Here is a 23928-nt window from a genome sequence, read left to right as displayed (position 1 = left end):
GAGTTGGGATTTGAGCTGGGCTTGAAAAATGGGCAGATTGGGATCCAAGCAACAGCCCCAGTTATCAAAGGCCTTGCATGTTGGAATGTGGAGCTGAGAGATGACTAAAGCTGGAGCAACAGGGGCATGGTTCAAATTACTTGTATTAATTTACTTCCTGTCAGGTCTAAATATTTATCCACATTGACTATTCACATCATTAGTATTTTGGGATATGGTAAGCTCTTTTAGTGCCTGGTATTAATAATTTCATTTTAGATCAATAAATATTCGGTGATATTGACAGTGACTTGTGGAAATCCTTTCCATCAAACCTCTTATAATATCTGCTCACCACTTTGAAACACTGCTTTAAATTTCATCTCTCCTCCACTTCCAACTTTAATGTCATCAAAATGCTTTAAAAAGTATATATAAAATATGATATCACTGATCTACAACTCAGTTCCATAATCTGAGCCTATTTTAGATAATTGATAGTAAAACATGTTGTACTGATATGAACTATTGAGAGGAGCTAAAGCATCCCCCATTGATGATGGAAGGCTCTTCCTTCCAGAGAAATGGTTAGTTAATACATGTAAAAAGTGAGAAAATTTTAAAATTACCAATTGGCAACCTCCAGTGGAATAAATGATTCAAATAAGGCACATCAATGGATGCTAATGCCATTAAATACAAGGATATTCATATGAGCCAAAAAATCATCCCACAAATGAGTTGTAATTGTTAAAGGAAAACAGGTACTTTACTACTGGGAAACCTGGCTATTGCCATCTTAATCAAGTGAGCGAACTTAGCACTAATAGTGGGGCAGTCACTGTAGCACCTATCAAGTTGTTCTAGACAAAAGTACACAACCTGTTTCTAATCAGGTCTTTGCAACCAACTTCTAAGTTTTCAAAAATAGAGAGGACAGAACAATATAAAGGATACACACACACAAAATCAGACAAACCCAGAACATGGGATTTTGTTCAAGAGAATTGACCTAGTCTCTTAAAGTTAATATCATGAAAACAAACTAACAAGGTGGGGGAATTGTTCCAGCTTTAAAAATATTTAAAAATATTTTTAATAATAAAAATATTAAATGCTATAAGTATACTTTGATTGGTTTCTTTTCAAGAAAAAAAAACAACAAAAAAAGAAACCCTAAAAGCAAAACACTAAAAGCAATATTAGGACAAGTAGGGAAAATATGAATATGAATTGGGTATTAGATGGGATTAAAAAATTGTTAATTTCCCTCGGTAGATAATGGCATGTATTATAAAAACTTTCCTTATCATTAGGAAATACATACGCTGAAGTATTTAGACATGAAATGCTATAGTTTGCAACTTACTTTCAAACAGTATAGCAAAAAATACACATATACATAAAACAAAGAGGATGAAATAACAACAATAACAAACAGATGGGGATGAAGAGTAGACCTTGATAGCCATACATTCAATATTTATGATTTCATTTGAGAGTGATCCCCAAATGGCCACATTAAACTGAATGAAGTAAGTCAGACAGAGAAAAACATCATATGATATCGCTTATATGTGGACTCTAAAACAATGGTACAAATGAACTTAGTTACAAAACAGAAATAGAGTCACTGATGTAGTAAACAAACTTATGGTTACCAGGGAAGAAAGGGTGGGGGACGGATAAATTGGGAGATTGGGAATGACATATAGACACCACTGTGTATAAAATAGATGACTAATAAGAACCTACTGTACAGCACAGGGAACTCTACTCAGTGCTCTGTAATGACCTATATGGGAAAAGAAATCTAAAAAAGAGTGGATATATGTATATGTATAACTGATTCACTTTGCTGTACAGCAGAAACGAACACAACATTGTAAATCAACTCTACTCCAAAAAAAATTTTTTTTAAAAAGTAGTAAACTTTTGTCCAGGTGTGAACTGGAATCATGAAAGGTGCTGGGCTGGTGTGAGGGAGCCAGGCCAATGGCCTCTCCGTGTAGCTTTACCGTTCACTTCCTGTGAAGAATGCCTATGAAGAATGAAAAACCACCACCCAGTGAGATATACAACTTCAGTGACGTCTGAAAATGCAGAATGAGGATAAGTACAGAAAACATGACTTCCTAAAGGTCTCAGGACATGCATGGCCTTTGCAGTGTCCAAAATCTACTGGTTTTCATTTAATGCCTGACTCTTATCACAGCAAAAGTGACTTGAAAATCTGCTATTACAGGGTGATGAGAACTAGTCACCATTTGGCAAAGAATAACAACACAATGAGCATGTAATCCTTTTGTTTACAGATTGCTTTTTACATGTGTCCTCTTTAGAACAACTCTCTTACAGATCCAGTATCCAAGGGCCCCAGTGGGTTACACAATTCCCTGAAGCCAAACAGAAAATGACAGAACCAGAGTTTATACACAGTTCCCTGACTCCACGTTCTCTGCTATTCACTATTTTGTTGTCAGAATATAACCAATGGGTAGCTTGGACAGCTGTCCATGGCGATGATACTAAGCTAAATCTATGAGTACATGTGGAAGGCCCTGCTAGAAGCAGCTGGTGGGGTGGAAAGAGCAGAGAATAGTGACGAGGTCAGGCCCTGGTGTCCAACTGTTTCTCTTAGAATCCCTACTCTATCATGTACTAGCTGGGTGACATGAAGCAAGTTACCTTCTCTGAGACTCAGCTTTCTCAAACTGTGGAATGGCAATGATAATAGTAATGCCTACCTGATATAATTTTTGACACGGTTAAGGAAAACAATATATTTAAAATGCTTAGGATAGTGCCTGCTATATAGAAAATCTTCAATTAATGGTACTGTTATTATTATTTATACCAGAAAGGAAATCAGAAAACATGTATTCTAGGCCAATCTTTACCACTGACTAGCTGGCTCTATGGCCTTCTCTGAGTCATATCCCTCTCTGAGTTTCAGGTTCCTCATTTAGGAAAAAATAAAATAAAGGAGGGAGAGGGTGCCAGATGATCTCTGATCTCTTTTAGCTCTAAAGTCTATGAGTTTGTGTCATTAATGTGTGACCAAGACCATGATTAATAGTATATATTGAGGAGATAAGGCTACTCCCTGTCATCTGATAGAATCAAAGAATTCTAGGCATATGCTGAGCATTTATAATAGCTTTTAAAAATACGTCTTTTACAGTATGGTACTGGCACAAAAACAGAAATATAGATCAATGGAACAGGATAGAAAGCCCAGAGATAAACCCACACACATATGGTCACCTTATCTTTGATAAAGGAGGGAAGGAAACACAGTGGAGAAAAGACAGCCTCTTCAATAAGTGGTGCTGGGAAAACTGGACAGCTACCTGTAGAAGTATGAAATTAGAACACTCCTTAACACCATACACAAAAATAAACTCAAAATGGGTTAAAGACCTACACGTAAGGCCAGACACTATCAAACTCTTAGAGGAAAACATAGGCAGAACACTCTATGACATCAATCACAGCAAGATCCTTTTTGACCCATCTCCTAGAGAAATGGAAATCAAAACACAAATAAACAAATGGGATCTAATGAAACTTAAAAGCTTTTGCACAGCAAAGGATATCATAAACAAGACCAAAAGACAACCCTCAGAATGGGAGAAAATATTTGCAAATGAAGCAACTGACAAAGGATTAATATCCAAAATTTATAAGCAACTCAGGCAGCTCAATAACAAAAAAACAAACAACCCAATCCAAAAATGGGCAGAAGAACTAAATAGACATTTCTCCAAAGAAGATATACAGATAGCCAACAAACACATGAAAGAATGCTCAACATCATTAATCATTAGAGAAATGCAAATCAAAACTAAAATGAGGTATCATCTCACACCAGTCAGATTGGCCATCATCAAAAACTCTAGAAACAATAAATGCTGGAGAGGGTGTGGAGAAAAGGGAACACTCTTGCACTGTTGGTGGCAATATAAAATGATACAGCCACTATGGAGAACAGTATGGAGGTTCCTTAAAAAACTACAAATAGAACTACCATATGACCCAGCAATCCCACTACTGGGCATATACCCTGAGAAAACCAAAATTCAAAAAGAGTCATGTACCAAAATGTTTATTGCAGCTCTATTTACGATAGCCAGGACATGGAAGCAACCTAAGTGTCCATCAACAGATGAATGGATAAGGAAGATGTGGCACATATATACAATGGAATATTACTCAGCCATAAAAAGAAATGAAACTGAGTTATTTGTAATGAGGTGGATAGACCTGGAGTCTGTCATACAGAGTGAAGTAAGTCAGAAGGATAAAAACAAATACCGTATGCTAACACATATATATGGAATCTAAAAAAAAAAAAAAATGTCATGAAGAGATTAGTGGTAGGATGGGAATAAAACACAGACCTACTAGAGCATGGACTTGAGGATATGGGGAGGGGGAAGGGTAAGCTGTGACGATGTGAGAGAGTGGCAGGGACATATACACACTACCAAATGTAAATTAGATAGCTAGTGGGAAGCTGCAGCATAGCACAGGGAGTGCACCTCGTGCTTTGTGACCACCTAGAGGGGTGGGATAGGGAGGGTGGGAGGGAGGGGGACACAAGAGGGAAGAGTTATGGGAACATATGTATATGTATAACTGATTCACTTTGTTGTAAAGGAGAAACTAACACACTATTGTAAAACAGTTATACTCAAAGATGTTAAAAAAAAATGTATCTGACAGAGCTAAATAAATTGTTGGAATACAGATTGCTAAAAAAAAAAAAGTCTTTTAAATGTACTTTTATCTGATATCTTTATAAACTTATTTAAAAAGTATTTTTCTTTTTTTTTTAACATCTTTATTGGAGTACAATTGCTTTACAATGGTGTGTTAGTTTCTGCTTTATAACAAAGTGAATCAGCTCTACATATACATACATCTCCATATCTCCTCCCTCTTGTGTCTCCTTCCCACCCTCTCTATCCCACCTCTCTAGCTGGACACAAAGCATGGAGCTGATCTCCCTGTGCTATGCAGCTGCTTCCCACTAGCTATCTATTTTAAAGTATGTATTTTTCAATACCACAAATCCTTTGCATCACATTCACAATAAAAGTAATTTAACCTAAATATAATTCACTATGGTGATTCACATTTAATGTTTTGAATGCTGTCATGTTATTCAACCTAAAAACTGAATCTATATAACAGAGAATGCCTATATAAAGTATAGTAGGCAGAATTCTAAGATGGCCTCCATGACTATGTTACTTTACATGGCAAAAGGGATTTTGCAAACATAATTAAGGTTACTAACCAGTTGACCTAAAGACAGAAAGATTAACTCGGTGGGCCTAACACATCCACATGAAAACTTTAAAAGCAGAGTGCTTTCTCTGGCTGGTTCCAGAAAAGTCAATTAGGGAGATCTGAAACACAAGAAGGATTTTGTGTACGTTTCCTGGCTTGAAGACGGAGGGGACCATGTGGGAAGGACCTGAGAGCAGCCTTCAGCAATGCCTAGCTGACAGGCAGCAAAAAACTGGATTCTTCCAACAGCCTGAATGATCCTGGAAGCTGACTTTCCCCCAGAGCCTCCGGACAAGAACTCAGCCCAGCCTACACCCTGATTTCAGCCATGCAATACCCTAAGTAGGATCCCAGTCATGGCATGCCAGACATGTGTCCTACAGAACTGTGAACTAATAAGTGGGTGTTGTTTTAAGCTGGTAAAAGTTTGTGATAATTGTCAAGCAACAACAGGTAATTCTTTAGATTTTTTTAATGGGAGATCTATAAAAATAACCTGTTGTGACCACAGGAGTAGAACAACTGAAATTATCTGTAAGAACTCAACAGCCGTGATAAGAAAAAGTATATATTTTTAAAAGTATATATATATATATATATATATATATATATATACACACTACATACACAGTGTACATATATATACACTACATATATATATATACACTACATACATATATACACTACATATATTTATATATATGATATGTGTGTGTATAAAGATGTTTAAAAATACTCAGGTAGCAAACTACAAAACTAAGGCCCAGATGATGTTGTTGCAGAGTTCTTAAACCACTCATTCTGGTGTGGTACTTTAAGCCGAAGTATATTTGGAGAAGGTGCCTGTAGGTAAAAATCAAGTTCTTGAATTACAAAAGATCACAAGCATAAAGCAACACAGGAGGTGTCCTTGTTATTCTGCTCTAATTAATCTGATGACTCATTTGCTTGGCACCCTCTAAATTCAAAGAAAGCCACTTGAGTAAATAAAAAACCAAAGTGTCAGTTTCCCCTAACAATGCTGAAAACCACAAAACCCTTTGAGTGACTTGACAACAAAAATCAAAAAGTCCTCTCTGCTCTTGATTGGAAAACTCTCCTAAGCCCCAAGATGAGACTCACAATTAAATGCCTAACTTAATGTCAGGGCGACCTCTTTCCAAATCTTGGGTCCACAGAACCAGCTTGCTCTCACCTGGAAAGTCTCATCCCCTTTTGCAGACACTCACTTTAGAGTCAAGATTTTCTTGATGTTAATATGGGAAATGATTTATGGAAACAGGCTGAAGACAGGTTGGTAGATTCTGAAAAATGACTTCCCATCAGCAGATATTACATCTGGACATAAAGAGGTTGATTTATAAACCTATTTGGTCCTGCAAGACCTCAATATGGGGACACTCATGAGTAGATTACTGTAGTTGTGTATAAAAGCTTGTGCCCTTACATTTATGTTTGTCAGGGCTTCTAACTATAATAAACATAATTCAAATCTCAGAAAGTCTAAACAAAATACTGACAAATATCTGACAGTTTCTTTTGGGCTAATCCAGGATTGGCATTAACAATGAAAATAAATAGAAATTAACAGTTGATTTCCAAAATTGTTTCAGAGTTTAACACAAATCCATTCATTCCAACAGCTTTGTCACAGCTATTATGAAGTAGTAAGTGAGCTACAAGTAGAGGTCACAATTACGGTAGACATTAGGGCTGTCTAAATATATTCACATTTCCCTCACTTATAAAGTTCAGTGTGGTCATATAACTTGCTTGGCCAATGAAATGTGAACAAAACTGGTCTGTGTAACCTTAGGGTGGAAGCTTCAAATCCAACAATGTATAAAAAGAATTACACACCATGATGAAATGGGATTTATCTCAGTTATGCAATGCTGTTTCAACTTTCAAAAGTCAACTAATGTAATACATCACATCAACAGGCTAGAAAGGAAAATCACATGATCTTACCAACAGGTGCAGAAAAAGCATTCAACAAAATCCAATACCTATTCATCATATAAACTCTCAGTAAAGTAGGAATAGAGGGCTTCCTCAACTTCATAGAGAGTATCTACAAAAAACTTACAGCTAACATCATACTTAATAGTGAGAAACTTGAAGCTTTCCCACCAAGATCAGATACAAAGCAAGAATTTTCCTTCTTACCACTCCTTTAAACATCATACTGAAAGTTCTAGCTAATGCAATAAAACAACAGAAGGAAATAAAAGGTATAGAGATTGAGAAGAAAGAAAGAAAACTGTCTTTGTTCACAGACAGCATGATTGTCTACGTAGAAAATCTGAAAGAATCGACATAAAAACTGCTGGAACTAGTAAGTGATTACAGCAAGGTTGCCAAATACAAGGTTAATATACAAAAGTCAATTGCTTTCCTATATACCAGCAATGAACAGGTGGAATTTGAAATTAAAAACACAATACCGGGCTTCCCTGGTGGTGCAGTGGTTGGGAGTCCGCCTGCCGGTGCAGGGGACACGGGTTTGTGCCCTGGTCTGGGAGGATCCCGCGTGCCGCGGAGCAGCTGGGCCTGTGGGCCGTGGCTGCTGGGCCTGTGCGTCCAGAGCCTGTGCTCCGCAACAGGAGTGGCCGCGGCGGTGAGAGGCCCATGTACCACCAAAAAAAAAAAAAAAAAAAAAAAAAAGAACAAAACAAAACACAATACCATTTACATTAGCATACAAAATATGAACTACTTAGGTATAAATCTAACAAAATATATACAACACCTATATGAGGAAAACTACAAAACTCTGATGAATAAAATCAAAGAACTAAATAAATGGAGAGATATTCCATATTCATGGACAGGAAGACCCAATATTGTTGATATGTCAGGTCTTCCCAACTTGATCTATAGATTCAATGCAACCCCGATCAAAATGCCAGCAAGTTATTTTTTAGATATTGACAAACTGATTATAAAGTTTAAATACAGAGGCAAAAGACCCAGAATCACCAACACAATATTGAAGGAGAAGAATAAAGTTGGAAGATTGATGCTACCCAACTTCAAGAGTTACTATAAAGCTACAGTAATCAGGACAGTGGTACTGATGAAAGAATAGACAAGAGATCAATGGAACAGAAATATAGAACCCAGAAATGGACCCACATAAAAATAGTCAACTGATATTTGACAAAGGAGCAAAGGCAATACAATGGAGCAGAGACAGTCTCTTCAACAAATGGTGCTGGAACAACTGGATATTCACATGCAAAACAAACAAACAAACAAACAAAAAGAATCTAGATACAGATCTTAAACCCTTCACAAAAATTAACTCAAAATGAATCACAGACCTAAATGTAAAATGTAACACTATAAAACTTCTGGAAAACCTAGATGACCTTGAGTATGGTGATGACTTTTTAGATACAACAGCAACAGCATGATCCATGAAATACAGAATCGATAAGCTGTACTTCATTAAAATTAAAAAGTTTTACCCTGCAAAAAATCCTGCCAGGAGAATGAGATGATAAGCCATGGGCTGGAAGAAAATATTTGCAAAAGACATATCCAATAATGGACTGTTATCCAAAATATACAAAGAACTCTTAAAACTCAACAATTAGAAAACAGACAACCTGATTATAAGATGGGCCAAACACCCTAACAGATACCTCACCAAATAAGATAGTATATACATGGCAAATAATCATATGAAAAGGTGCTCTACATCATATGTCATCAGGGAAATGCAAATGAAAACAATGGGATACCAGTGCACACCTATGAGAATGGTCAAAATTTAGAACACTGACAACACCAAATGCCGGTGAGGATGTGGAGCAGCACGAACTCTCTTTCAGTGCAAACTGGTACAGCCACTCTGGAAAACAATTTGGTGTTTCCTTACAAGAGAAAGAGACTGCCCCAGAGAATCAGAACACTCTGCTCCTGTTGTTATTACTTGTTAATATTGTTAATAATTATTAATCCTTATTTTAGCAACAAATAAAACCAAGCTATGACTCTTTTGCAGTAAGATCATTCTAATATTTTTCCATAAAAGTTGAGGCTTATCATTTTTGTTTTTTTGTTTTTGTTTTTGTTTTTAATAACAAACCACCGCAAACTTAGTGACTTTATTTTTGGCCACACTGCATGGCATGCGGGATCTTAGCTCCCCGACCAGGGATTGAGCCTACACCCCCTGCAGTGGAAGTGTGGAGTTTTAACCACTGGACCACCAGGGAAGTCCCTCATCTTGGTATTCTTAACACATTTAAATATAAGAACTTATAGCTCTCACTGTACTCTTTTGGGGGTTGTCTTTTTTATGGTACTTTTTTGTTCCTACTACCTGACGTTGCTATTATGGCAAATGAAATTATTTAGAAAATTGTTCCCCCTGCTTTTTGGCTTTCTTTTCTTTTTTTTTTTTTTAACTGACATCTGTCCTTGGTCGCACATCAGCCCACTGATATTTGTGCCTGTTTCTCTCTCAAAAATGGACGTGAAATATCATGAACCTCTTCTTAACTCTCAAGTTAGCTATTTTGAGGCAGCATTTTTGTGGTGAGAAGAGCATGCCATTTTAGAATCAGATGATATGAGTTCAAGTCTTTATTCGATCATTAGCAAACTCTGGGCAGGTAACTTCCTTTCCAAAGCTCAGAGTTCTTTTGTACAAACTTGAGGTCAGACTTAGCCTATGTCATAGAATATATGAAATGTAGTGGTATTTAATGAGTAGTGATAAGTAAGGACCAGATACTGTAAGCTCTGTGAAAAAGTTTTGAAAACTGTAAAATGCTATACAAATCCTTCTTTGAAAAATGACTGGAATAATGTGAAATTATCCTAAACTTGCAGGAAGAAAACTATATAAAAAAGTGGGGCCTTGCCATAGAAATGGGGAGAGCCTGTTGGCCAAACTGGATTAAGGGGTTGCTTTCCCACACAAACCCACAGATTTCAGATGATATCAAGGTGGTTGCCACTGAGAACAAAGGAAGTAGGCAGGACACAGAGGGTGGAAACTAAAAGACCAGAATCTCGAGGCTTAAAATCTTTGTCCAGTGAGGTGTTTGGTTGGAGTCACTCACACTTGAAACTGGCTGGACTTAAACCGCCTCCTGAATCTTTGAAGGATCTGTATAGAAAAAAATAATTACTAGCCCATTTACAAAAGCCTGTTCAGGAATTCCCTGGCTGTCCAGTGGTTAGGACTCCATCCTTTCATTGCTGTGGGCCTGGGTTCGATCCCTGGTTGGGGAGCTGCGCAGCATGGCCAAAAAAATAAAAAAAATAAATATAAAAAAAAAAAAGCCTGTTCAACTCCTAAGATAACTCCTACTTTTTTCCTAATCTGCACTAGGAAGAAGTGGGCTATGAACGCTATGAAACCCCCTCTTCGATGCAAACCTTTGGGGCCATAAAGAATAAAGGACAAAGAAACACTTTCCAGAAAACAGAACCCAGGGTCCCAGATGAGTAAACCAAGAAATGTATTCTACTCTCAATCTTTGCCATTCCCTCTAAGTGGGAAAATTCCTGTGGATGACTGATTGCTATGTGCTTCCTATTCTCCTTCAGAAATGAAAAATTTTGTTTTGGTTATCCTGCTGCTACTTTACCATTTAAATTGGATGTACTGGAGGCAGATAATGTGTCTTTAGGTTTACAGGTCACTATAACCTGAAAAGCCACATGTGGATATGAAGGAGAGGACTCTACATCACTCAGAGATCCTAGATTTCAATCTGCATGGTATATGGATGATATTTTAAGGTTGCCTTTCTGGGGGAGGGATTGACTATGTTCTATATGCAAAATAAAAACGTCCATAGATATTTTGGGTGGCCAAATCTGCAGGAAAAGTTAAAATTAAGAGTCATATACTTTACCTTATTGAGCAAAGACCAAATAGCAAGCCAGTATTTTTAAAGACTTAAAAATAGGTAATTAGGCTGAGCTTAACACTTTTCTCCCCCCACTGGTAATTATATAATTAGATGGATATTTGTTAGGGTTTTTGGCTCACCAGCATTTGAACCCTCTTCCTATGTATGAGAAATAACCCATACTTTAACTGTAGAAGCTAAAATTGTCAGCTGTCATTTTTCCAACCTGCCTGGCAATTCCGACATGAGTAAATGGCCGAGGTTCTGCTGATCAGACACCACCGCCCCAAACTTTGAATCTGAAGCTACTGAATTTGGAGATAAAGAGCAAAAAAGCTTAGTTCTACTGATTCACTGGGCTCCTAAAGGGCTTTGGAAGGTAGGGAAGCTAAACTGAATGTAAGAACCAGATTGTGAAAGACTTTGAATGTTAGGCTAAAGGTTTTATTTAGTAGGAGATGGAAATCTACTGAAGTTTTTGGAGAGAGAATAGTGTGAAGATCAAGATGATGGGGACTTCCCTGGTGGCGCAGTGGTTAAGAATCTGCGTGCCAATGCAGGGGACACAGGTTTGATTCCTGGTCCGGGAAGATCCCACATGCTGTGGAGCAACTAAGCCCGTGTGGTACAACTACAGAGCCTGCGCTCTAGAGCCCACGGGCCACAACTACTGAGCCTGAGTGTTGCAACTACTGAAGCCCACACGCCTAGATCCCATGTTTCTCAACAAGAGAAGCCACAGCAATAAGAAGCCCACACACCGCAACGAAGAGTAGCCCCCACTCGCCACTAATGGAGAAAGCCCGCGCACATCAACGAAGACCCAACACAGCCAAAAATAAACAAATAAATTTTTAAAAAATGATACTTTAAAAGTAGAACTGATATTATCATTTTTGTGTTAGCTTTTTCTTCAACTGAAAATGATTTCAAAGATGGACTAATTCAGCCCTAAATTATCAAGGACTAATGATATCAAGGTGATAATGAGAATAGGAAGGAAGAAAAAGAAGTGAAAAAAGCTGGGAAGGAAGCATTTCCTTGGCAGAAGGTGCCAGCTGGTGGTACACATGTAAGCCACACTTGGTCAATAGGTATGTGGGTTCAATTAATAATGTTTAAATTTTTTCACTTAGGCACTAACATTTTAAAATGTAAAGGCTTTAAGGAAACATTCAGATTTATAGCTTCTCTTAGGGAAAAGAGAAGAATAAATTTGCCAACCCTGGGCTGATATTCAATTTGGCATCAATTAGCTAGAACTGAGTATTCACCGTTCCTTTTTGGATGGATAAGCTTTCTCCAGATTTTCAGAGTTCCTGCATTTTCCCTTTTGTATTATATCTGGCCTACTTCACTGATGTATGTTACTTTCCTGGCCCTCGACTTACAGGAATAATAAGAGAACAACTAATCGCTGGAATAGCTAAAATAAATGACCTTTTCATTTTAGTCTCATTAGGCAAAATCTAAACCTTAAGAAATGATACTGCAGGAACTTCCCTGGTGGCACAGTGGTTAAGAATCCGCCTGCCAATGCAGGGGACATGGGTTTGAGCCCTGGTCCGGGAAGATCCCACATGCTGCGGAGCAACTAAGCCCGTGCGCCACAACTACTGAGCTCGCGTGCTGCAACTGCTGAAGCCCGCATGCCTGGAGCCTGTGCTCCACAACAAGAGAAGCCATCGCAACGAGAAGCCCGCGCACAGCAACAAAGGGTAGCCCCCGCTCACTGCAACTAGAGAAAGCCTGTGCGCAGCAACGAAGACCTAACGCAGCCAAATGATACTTTAAAAGTAGAACTTATATTATCATTCTTGTGTTAGCTTTTTCTTCAAGTGATCAAATAGTATTATATATACATGGCATCAGGTAAATCCCCTCCTCTCCAATCAAATACCATTACAATATGAGATAGAACAAATATACAGAACGATCTTTTCTGGTCAATAATAAGGATTTATGAAGACCAGCAGAGAGCACTTAACCATAGTACTTGGCAGCAACTGGAAGCTGCCATTACAGCTAGTGAAACTTACTAGTGGGTTTCTTTTATAAGTCATTATACACAAGATGTCTCCATAGGAAAGTTTGTCCCCATTTCTAATTTTTGAATTTAGTGAACCTGCTCAAGGATGATAGCAAATTGGGGTTTAACTTGACTTTTGTATTAAATTTAAATTACTTTAAGGGTATTATTTGGACACTTGGCAGTGAAAGATTCTGAATCTTAGATTAAAAATGTAATATCTGATAAGCATTCTGAGTGGAACTGTTCTTTGATTTATCCTTTTAAATTCCAAATTCTTTTGCTTCACTTTATCGACCTAGAATGTAATTCTAATATAAAAATTGTGCTATTGTTGAATATGATGTGGACTCGTATAAGAAATGATTTATTATACATAACCAATCATAATCTAGGAAAAATAATATCCCCTAAGAAAAGACACATATTTGGACTAATATTGTCTATCCATGTCCTATCCCCCAATATTGGCATTGTGAAAATGTACAAAAACTATGATCACTAAATTTTAGTAAGTCTACATCACATGTTATAATTTTAAAATAGTATAAATATGATGGCTAACAGTCAGTAACATTGATATTCAACTTGAAAAGAATGGTAGAACTATATACTGTTATTCTTTTACTGTTATTATTAATAGACACTTATTGAATACCTACTGTGCTAGACATGATGTCTGTACTTAGGAGGATTATATTTAAGTGTATGGAGAATTTTTTATTCCAGTGGAACATGGACAAAGGGCTAAGCTCCATTTTAATCAAGGGACTGCTTATTAAGAATTAAGTGCACAGGGAACTATATTCAATATCCTGTGATAAACCATAATGGGAAAGAATATAAAAAAGAATGTATATATGTATAACTGAATCACTTTGCTGTACAGCAGAAACTAACAACATTTTAAATCAACTATACTTCAATAAAAAATAAAAATTAAATTAAAAAAGAATTAAGTGTATTATTTACAAAAGGATTAGAGTAAGATAATGTAGCCTCTTAAAGAGTGGGGGATAGTTAACTAGGTCTTCTGGTAACAGTCTGTTTAGTTCCTTTTATATTAATTCCTCATAGCTTCACTATCACCTGTAAAGATACTTTCCTCAGTTTTTCTGGTGATTTTTAAACGATTCTTGTTTCTTAATTTTCCTGTAACTTAATTTTCAAGATAGTGGCATGTAAAAGAAATTAAATAATTTATTCAGTTAAATAACCTTAATTTGATAAGATCTCTTCTTCTGTATAATTGCCAACCCATATTTTAAACAAAGAAGGAAGGCCATAAAATCAAGCAAATCAAATTCATCACATATATGTACATTACTGAACAAGAATCACTAGTCCAGAAACACAAGTCGCTTTAAGATAGCTTGAGAAACCAGATCTACAAATATTAGGATATGTGCAATTTCCCTACATTATATGACCATACCATTTGCCCTTGGATCTATGGGTGGGAGGCTTGCTTCTCCTGCTAGGAATGGTACCCATTTCAATGGTTCCTTCTCTCTTAGAATTATCTGTCATGTATAAAAATTCTACATACAGTAATATTCTATATTAGGGAGGTGGATTCAATGTTGGGACCAAGTACTTTATATAGTGAAGCTAATACTTATCTCAGAGGGCTCAATGGTAAACATAATTTATAAACAGTTAAAGAACATGTAGGTGCTATTATCCTTACTTTTACTTGAAAAAAAAATTACCCAGAGATTTGGAGAACAGTTATCTGGAATATATCCCGAGACCAAGAACAAAAAGTAAAGTAAAATAAAAATGAACTGCAAGCAAACAAAAGAGATGCTACAAAGACCAGTCAACAATCTTAACTTATTTTGCTTAAACGAATGTCCCTTTCCTCCTCACTGAAGTCAGCCCCACTGAGATTATAATCTGTGGCCAAGTTGTTTAATTTCTCTAAATCTCAGTTTTCGCATATATAAAATGAAAATGATAATCTCCTTGAAGAATCATCATGAAATCAAAGGTATACGGCACAGAGAAGGTGCTCAATAAATGGTAACTATTATTATTGTACTTGATTTTCAAAACACAGCATATTACAAGAAAATGCAGTATAATAACAAAGAAACAATACACAGAGTAGTTGGGATTTTAAACTTCTAAACTTCAGAGCCAGATTATGGGTTTTGATCTCAGCTCCCCCACTTACTGGCCGTGGACTCTGGGCAAATTGCTTTCAAAGGTGTGCAGGAGGCAATGAGAGCTATCACTGTTTAACCCTCACTGTCTCAGGGTACCTACCCTTCTCTAACTCCTCAATTAGGTTTTTGTATAATCTCTTATCGTGCTCTGTACTTCACCCTCCTAAGCCCTGTCACAGTTTTAATTACATAGTTATTCCTATTAATATCTATCTCCATTAGACTCTGAGCTCTAAGAAGGAAGGGAGCATATTCAGCTAATTCAGGGACTAGCATAGCGACTAACCCATCTCAGAGCCTCAGTAAATATTTCTGAATTAATGAATGAGTGAAAAGAATATGGTCTCTCGATAAATTTCTCAGCACTTCTTGTGTAGAATGGCAATGCCTGGATGTGCTGTCCAAGAAGAAAATGAGAATATGGAACTGGAAGGCAGAGTACATTTGAGATTAGTTAGCTATTGCACTATATCTGAAAAGACACAGACAGAGAGAGAGAGAGAAGCTGTAAAATGAGATTGACTTACTGAACTGATCAGTTACTTCAGTCAAATCACACTGGTTGGTAGACCACTGCTCTCTTTAGAAAAGCTGTTCTCAACCTGTGTGAAAATCATCTGTTGTGATGCATTTTCTTTATAAATTAGGATGGGTTTCACAGTTATGACTATAATAACATAGTCCTGAGTAAGCTTATGAGAGTATGTTATCCACATGAACTTTATGTGTCCTGTGTAGGTGTCTCAAGAGAAAATAATTGCAGAGAAGCATTGCTCCAGGCCAGTGATTTCTAACTTTTATAACTCTGCAGGGTATGTTGAAATACCCTCAAAAATCTCAGGACTTTCAAGGGTGGTAGGAGTATAGCAAAATCAAAGAAGAAAGTTAGGATTTCTTCTCTTGGCTGTAAAATGACTACACCCCAGCGGAAAGACCTCTATTTTATGGGGAATGCCTCCTCTCTAGTTACTTACTTTGGCTTCATTTTGTCTTGGCGACTCAAGAAACCATATTATAGGGTAGAAATCTGTTCCAATTTCCCATGTGTAGATATAGGAATTTCCTTTGGGATTAGTCTGTATGAGCCAAGGTTAAGTCAATGTACTTTAAATTTTGAAAAAATTTCACATTTACATAAGTTTTTCTTGTCTCAAAAAGGCTTTTAGGATGGCATTTTGTAAATCCAATTAACTCTAGCTACAACTTAAGAAAGAATGATGATAGTGAAACTGAAGCAAAGTCAAGGCTGAAGATTTGGTGTAAAAATTAAAAATTGAGAAGTGAGTGTATAATAATGTGTTTTACCTAAATATGTATTTTTAGGCACACCTGGCTTTGAGTTCTAGTTTCACCACTTACTAGGTATGTGACTGTGGCCAAGTATATGCAAACAATAAACTAATATAGCTTGGGTTGAGTGCACAGATTGTGGTGTTGACGGCCTCGGTTCATATGCTAACTCTACTACCTACTATCTTGGGGACCTTGAGCAAGTTTCTGAATTTCTCTGCCTCAGTTTCCTCCTTCGTTAACTGGAGATAATAAAAGCACTGCCTCATAAGGTTGTTATGGGCCTAAAAGACTAAGTGCGTGTCAGGTTCTTAGAATAGTGCCTGGATAGTAGCTGATACTGAAAGTTTTAGCTACAATTATGATCATTCATGTACCCAATTTGATTTTCTAATATCTTGACTTGCTTACATTTCCTGAAATGTTAAACATTTAATAGTAGAAAACGAGCAAACCGTAAATGTACAAACAAGAACAGCAAAAGCTAAGTATGAAAATTAAAAGTCACATTTATATAGAGAAGTACCCTACCATTAAACCTCTACTGATCTAGTGCAAACTGATATTGCAACAATAAGCTGGAAGAAAGCTGGGGAGCTCCAACAAGTGAATTATCTTAAAGAACACTTTTCAGACCTATTATTAATCAGCCACCTTCCTCCTCCCTGCCCTCCCCTGGGAACAATAGGGAAAAGAATATTTCTATCTGTTCTCAGAGCAGGTAGTTAGTTTCTTCTAAATCAGGGGTCACTACAGATTTCCTAGTAAGAGGTCATTGATTGTCACAGAATAAAAGCAAAGTAGATCCTATTCTATACAATGATATATACAATAATAGAGGTAACATGATGATGATATAACCCACCCACTCTGGATATACGTGCGTGCAAAGACGAACAGCTTGCAACTAGCTTATCAATAAATTAATAAACAGCATTTCAAATATTGGGATGCTATTATTTAGCAGTCCGATCTTACTCTGATTTACAAATTATGTTTTTCGTATTAGTTGTTAAATCTTACAGGAAAGTTCTTCACAAAGAAAACGTATGCTTTGAAAACTTTATGAAGGACTTGAAGTCTCTTGGTGAAAAGTTTGAGCCCCCTTCGCCGTTTTTCTCATTAGCTTAATTATAATGACATCACTCAAACCCCACAGACAAACAACCAATGGTGAGATTCAAGGTGTTGTGCCTGCCAACGAACTTGCAAAGGCCCAGAGCGCAAACCGGCCTCCTTTAGTACTATCAACCTTTCACCTGTCCATCGTTATCACCCGTTCCCCTCATTTGGATCTTAAGTGTTCACAGGCTGCGATTCCTGTTTCAAAGTTTTGCTACTGCTTTTCCCTTTAAGTTCTGATTATTTCTGTCCTCGAAATCAAATGCTAGTACCAAGCCTGCGGGAGTAAACGAAAACAAAAGAGAGTTGGGTGCACCCAACAGGGCCGCCTTGCCTCCCACCAGTCTCCCTCCTCTTCCAACTGCCAAGCGCTGTTTAACTCAACTCCATTAGGAAAGCCTCTTCCCAAGGCAGCGCCTGTGGAGCTCCCCAAATAACCAATCAACAGAACTTCTCCTCGGCTCAGCTGGCGCTCTGGGGGTAAACGCTCCACAGTCCCCCAGAGAGGAGGGGGTAGGGACACTGCTACCTGGAGTTCTCCAACCCTGTCAACCCTCCAACCACCGACTTTCCGAGATGCGAGATGTACACAGACAGACAGACAGACTAACTACAGGCTCACCTCCTTCTTCCTCTTCCAGGGAGTTCATGCAGGGAAAGTAGCCGGCCAGCGCCTCGAAGGAGGCGGAGAGGCTGCTCCGGCTCTGGGAGCGCTGCATGGAGCGCCCCGCGGCGCCGGCGCCCCCCAAGCCCTGCCGGCCCATCTTGGACGAAGACCCGCTTTTCCCGCGGTACAAGATACGAGGCGTCTTGGCGGCTGGGGCGCGGCCACCGCAGCGCTTCGGGGGCCGGGATGCCGCCGCGGGACCCTGGGGTACCGGCCCCTGCCTCCCCGACCCGGTCCGGACCAGACGCGGCCTTCCTGGCCTGCCGGGGCCTCCACTCTTCCGGGGAGGGGTACGAGGTGGGGATCCAGGCGGTGGCGAGCGGGGACGCGGCTGCTCGCTGTGAAAGTCCGAGGTCTCGCCAGGAGGGAGCTGAGGTGCCCGCAGGCTGCGGCTGCGAGTCGGCGTGGTCGCCCTCCCCTCGCAGGGAGATGTTGCTGATGCTGAGGTCCCCGCCAATCAGCAGCCGGACGGGGAGGCGGGCTGGCAGCGCCCGAACGCGCTGCTCAGGTTCGGGGCAACTCTGGGCCCCGAGGAGCTCCTGCTGTTTCCGTTTCTTCCCTTTCCCGGGCGTGATTAACACCGGGGAATGCTCGTTAATTAGACGCAATACTTTAGGCATCGCAGGTGGGAACTATCTCAGGCAAATTTGGGTAGTCATTTTCCTCAGTCTCACTTAAAATTTGCTAACGTTCCTCAAGCATAGATAGGAAATACTGAAATTTTCTCCAAATCATAAAACAAAGGCTCCCCAATTTTTAACAGGTCCCATGAAAGCCTAGGATTAAAGCTTTCTCGTTTACCTTCTTTCTTAAAAAGATTGAAAAGTCAACGGGAGGTAAAAAAGGTTAAAAAAATATCAAGAGCCTGAAAAAGAACGAACACTAAAAAAGTACTGTGATGTTTATCAATTTTGCTTTAATTTGGGGAATTTTTAATGCTTTTTTTCCCTCCAAATTAGATAGTCTGCTACCTATTGTTGCTAAGAATGACAATGAACACTGTAAGGTTTTAGCATCTAAATAACAGGTAACATCCTCTTAACATAAATTTGGAAGCAACACAGACATACCAGAAACAAAACAGTTTATAAGTGAAATAACATCACATTCTGCAAACTGCAAATCTCTATCCCAGAACATAAGGCAACCGTAATTCCATTTTAGCGTTAAGTCAGAAGACTGTCCTACTTTTTGTAACTTTAGACAAGTCATTAGACCTCTCAATTTCCCTATCTAGGCAGGTGGGAAGGCAGGGCACAATGATTCCAGTCCTAACCGTGTCATAGCTTGATTGTTGGCTGTGTGTTTTAGGGGATTTCCAAAGTGTTTTGTAAAATGTAAATTATACAATCTAAAATGGTTCTTTCATACAATAAATATTTCCTGAGTACTATATATGAACAAGTTCTTTGCTTGATGTACTGGGAAATACAAATATTCATTCAATTAATAGTAATTGAGCTCCCAGTGTATGTCAGGTACCTTTGTAAACACCTAGGACATATAGTGATCGAAGCAGATAAACGTCTCTGCTCTCATGGAACTTATATTCTAGTAGGGGGAGAAAGACACAGTAAATCAGTAAATTATATAGTGTTAAAAGGGAGATAAATGAAAATGGCAAAAAATAAAGTTAAGGGGTATGGGACAGTCTGCAATTTAAAAAAGAGCTGTCAGGGTAGGTATCATTGACAAGGCAACATCTGAATAGATGTATGAAGAAGTTGAGGAAGTAAGCCATTCGGATATGTGAGGAAGAGAGTTAGTCTGAGGCAGAGAGAGCCTTCAGTGCAAAGGTCCTAAGATATGATGTCCTGGTGTGTCCATGGAACAGCAGAGAGGCCAGGGTAGCCGGAGTGGAGTGAGTAGGAAGGAAAGGAGGTCAGAGAGATAAGAAGCAGAGAAGGGCACAGATCACACAGGGCCTTCTAGGTATGTTAACAGCTTTGGCCATAGCACATCACAATTTAGAAAGTACAAAACAATGCACTCAAGTAATAATCCTCCCAAATCTTTCTAAAAATTAGGAAACTTTCAAATAAGAGTGCTCTTACATAATAACAACTTTTGGTTGCTTAGACTTAGGATCATCCAGGTTTCTTGCTTCTGTTTTTCTAATAGGCTTTTGTCATTTCTCATTAATATTCCTACAACTCTCTCTTAGTTCAATTTCCTATTCATTATCCACCTTCCTAAAATACCAGCATTTCAATAGACACTGATAAAACCAGGAATTCTATGAGTATTTTTTCATACCATATTGCTTTTATTCAGAGAATAGAAATGTTTTTATTAAATGAAACTTTCATTATAAGAATAAAGAGAATCATAGAATTTTGGAAACTGAAAGGACTATTGTAAGTCATCTAATGTATTTTTTATAACTGTGGGTCACAAATTTTTAGTGAGTCACGAAAATAACTTATCATTAAAATGATTAGCATTCTAAAAAATAAAATGAAATAAAATATTAGAGTGTAGCCCCTGTAGTTATTGTATCAATTGCAGTATTGTTTCACGAATATGTATGCACCCCTGTGTGTTTGTGTGTGTTCACATGTGTGTACTAAGTTGTGATCAAGAGAAACGTTTCAAGGAAGAGGGACTAAGTAGGAAAATCCTAGGAAAATAAATTGGCCAAGGGTGGAAAAGTTTTATCTTGGCACCCAGGGACATCATAATGATAGTTGAAAGTCACTTAGGAAGGGAATTATCTTGGGTTTCTACTAGTGACTGCATGGGGATAGGGAATCTAAGAACTCAATCAGTGGTCACACTCAAGTTGCTTGGGCCCTGCCTTCTCTATGTTAATAACCTGACTTTATGCACCAAGAAGAGGTTAGTCTGGAAAAGCCCAGATGCGTCTGTTTCTTCATGAGCATCACTTCTCTCCTGCAGTTTCAGAACAAAGTTGTCCTGGGAAGCTTTTTGATATTTTTTCTTATAGTTGGGATTTGAGAGATATAGATAAGTGATAAAAGAATGAAACAGGAAGTACTAAAGAAGAAAGAAGAAAATCACCTTATTTCAGGGAAGAAAGCTTCAAAGAAAAAGAAGACTATTGGCACACAGGTATCTGAGAGACAAACCACAATAATGGCCAAGAGACTTCTAGTCTTGAGTGATAACTTGTGGAATATACTGAACTTACTGAGAAAACTTACAATTCCACTTTTTTTTGGTCCTATGCTCAATTGTTTTCCTATACAATAAATATTATATAAATAATATTTCTGGTTTACATATATTTTAAAAGTTGATTTACTATTCCTTATCCCATTCTGATATATGAACTACCAACCCTAAAGGAATTTAAAAATTTATATAAAAAAGAAACTACTGATAAAAGATAGGAAATGTCATTTCCTCCATACCAGAAGGAACATACAAATGGCTTTGGATGTAATTTTCAAATGATGGGCCACTATATAGTTTCATTATATAAAACTAAGTGTAATTCCAGAACAATTATAGTCTAGTATTCAAATTATTTATAATATATTTATAACTTTCTTACTCATCCAAAATAATCAGAGAAAAAGTAACTCACAAATATACATACTAATTGCTTTCTAAATGCAAATTCTGGCCTTGAAATAAGATTCCACTACTGTATAAGAAAATTATATTTTTGAAGAAAAGATATATAGATTGATATAACTTGCATAAAAAATCATAGCATTCTATTTGATGAATATGAAACATATCACACCAATTATGCCACTTAATTCATACATCAATCCTGAGAGTGTCATCATTATTTCTTCTTTATAGATGAGCTAATAAAGACTCAATAATATTAAATGACTTGTTTAATTAGAAAGTGGCAGAGCCACTGATTTTCTGATTTCAGGTTCAGTGCCCTATACACTGTATCACAGGTGTCTCATACCATATACATAAGCACAGATGAAACACATGCAAAACATAGATGATAGATATAATATGAACTATGTAGTAAATTATTTGGTTCAAAATAAAATAAATATTGAAAAAATATATTTAAAAGCCATAATGTTTATTCTAACTATATACCAATGTTAAATCCATATTTGCCCTTTTAATCAAAACATATTAATATTACATAGCCATATATGTATTTCAGTTCATCAATTCTTAACAGGGCTAGAAAGTTACTTGTCATTTATGTATCAGTTTTTATAATAGTTTCCTCGCCAAAATCACCAAAAGTTTAAAGTATGTTAAATTAGTTTATTCTTGAAATAGAGGCTTGGTCACTGATGTGAATGCATAAAAAGGTTATTTTGTGAAGTAGTTACGTAGTGTCTAGACCATGGATTAGTTCAGCTGGGAACATACTCATGCCTTTGGCAGCCTTGCCCTTTTCTATGCTAGAAATGATGTAGGTGATGATGATGAGAATGCAAACTACTACTAATAAAGAGAAGGAAAGACAAAGTAAGTCCTTTTGGGAAGTATTGGAACAAACAAGTAATAAGACCTAGAAGTGGATATGCTAAAAAGAGATAGAAAAAGGACTCTTATTGCTACTCTGTCGTCACTATTTACTGTATCCAGTCAACCCAGAAATGGCTGGTTGCTAAAAGAGATAGGAATTGCTCAGGATAGGCTATAAAGCCACACTGCAGACTGAATTAACCTCTTTCTTCTTGATACACATTTGCTCTTGATAATATAGGAATTCATCTCTACCTCGGTCTTCACAATTGATGTCAATTACCTTTGCCACTTTGGACTATTCCGCTCTACAGCAAATAATTCTATACTAAATAGAAATATCTGTGGATATATTTTGGTTTGTTTTATTCAAAACCAACTCTCAAAATACTTGCAAACAATGTGACCAACAAGGGATTAATCTCCAAAATATACAAACAGCTTATGCAGGTCAATATCAAAAAACCAAACAACGCAATCAAAAAACGGGCAGAAGATCTAAATAGACACTTCTCTAAAGAAGACATACAGATGGCCAAAAAGCACATGAAAAGATGATCAACATTGCTAAGTATTAGAGAAATGCAAATCAAAACTACAGTGAGGTATCACTACCTCACACCAGTCAGAATGGCCATCGTCAAAAAGTCTACAAGTAATAAATGCTGGAGAGGGTGTGGAGAAAGGGAACCCTCCAACACTGTTGGTGGGAATGTAAATTGGTGCAGCCACTATGGAGAACAGTCTGGAGGTTCCTTAAAAAACTAAAAATAGAGCTACCATATGACCCAGCAATCCCACTCCTGGGCATATATTTGGAGAAAACCATAATTCGAAAAGATACATGCACCCCAGTGTTCACTGCAGCACTATTTACAACAGCCAAGACATGGGAGCAACCTAAATGTCCATTGACAGAGGAATGGATAGATGTGGTACGTATACACAATGGAATATTACTCGGCCATAAAAAAGAATGAAATAATGCCATTTGCAGCAGCAGGGATGGACCTAGAGATTATCATACTAAGTGAAGGAAGTCAGACAGAGAAAGACAAATATCATATGATATCAGTT

At 37.6% G+C, this 23928-nt stretch overlaps 1 protein-coding gene across 50 annotated transcripts in view; it reads right to left on the bottom strand.

Annotated features, from left to right (window-relative positions):
* Nucleotides 1–23928, bottom strand: part of RIMS2 (regulating synaptic membrane exocytosis 2) — a 552349-nt gene that overhangs the window by 9829 nt on the left and 518592 nt on the right. The window lies entirely within an intron of this gene.

The sequence above is a fragment of the Kogia breviceps genome, chromosome 17 (assembly GCF_026419965.1).
Source record: "Kogia breviceps isolate mKogBre1 chromosome 17, mKogBre1 haplotype 1, whole genome shotgun sequence".
NCBI classification, from domain to species: Eukaryota; Metazoa; Chordata; class Mammalia; order Artiodactyla; family Physeteridae; genus Kogia; species Kogia breviceps.
This window is presented reverse-complemented; position numbering and strand designations above follow the sequence as displayed.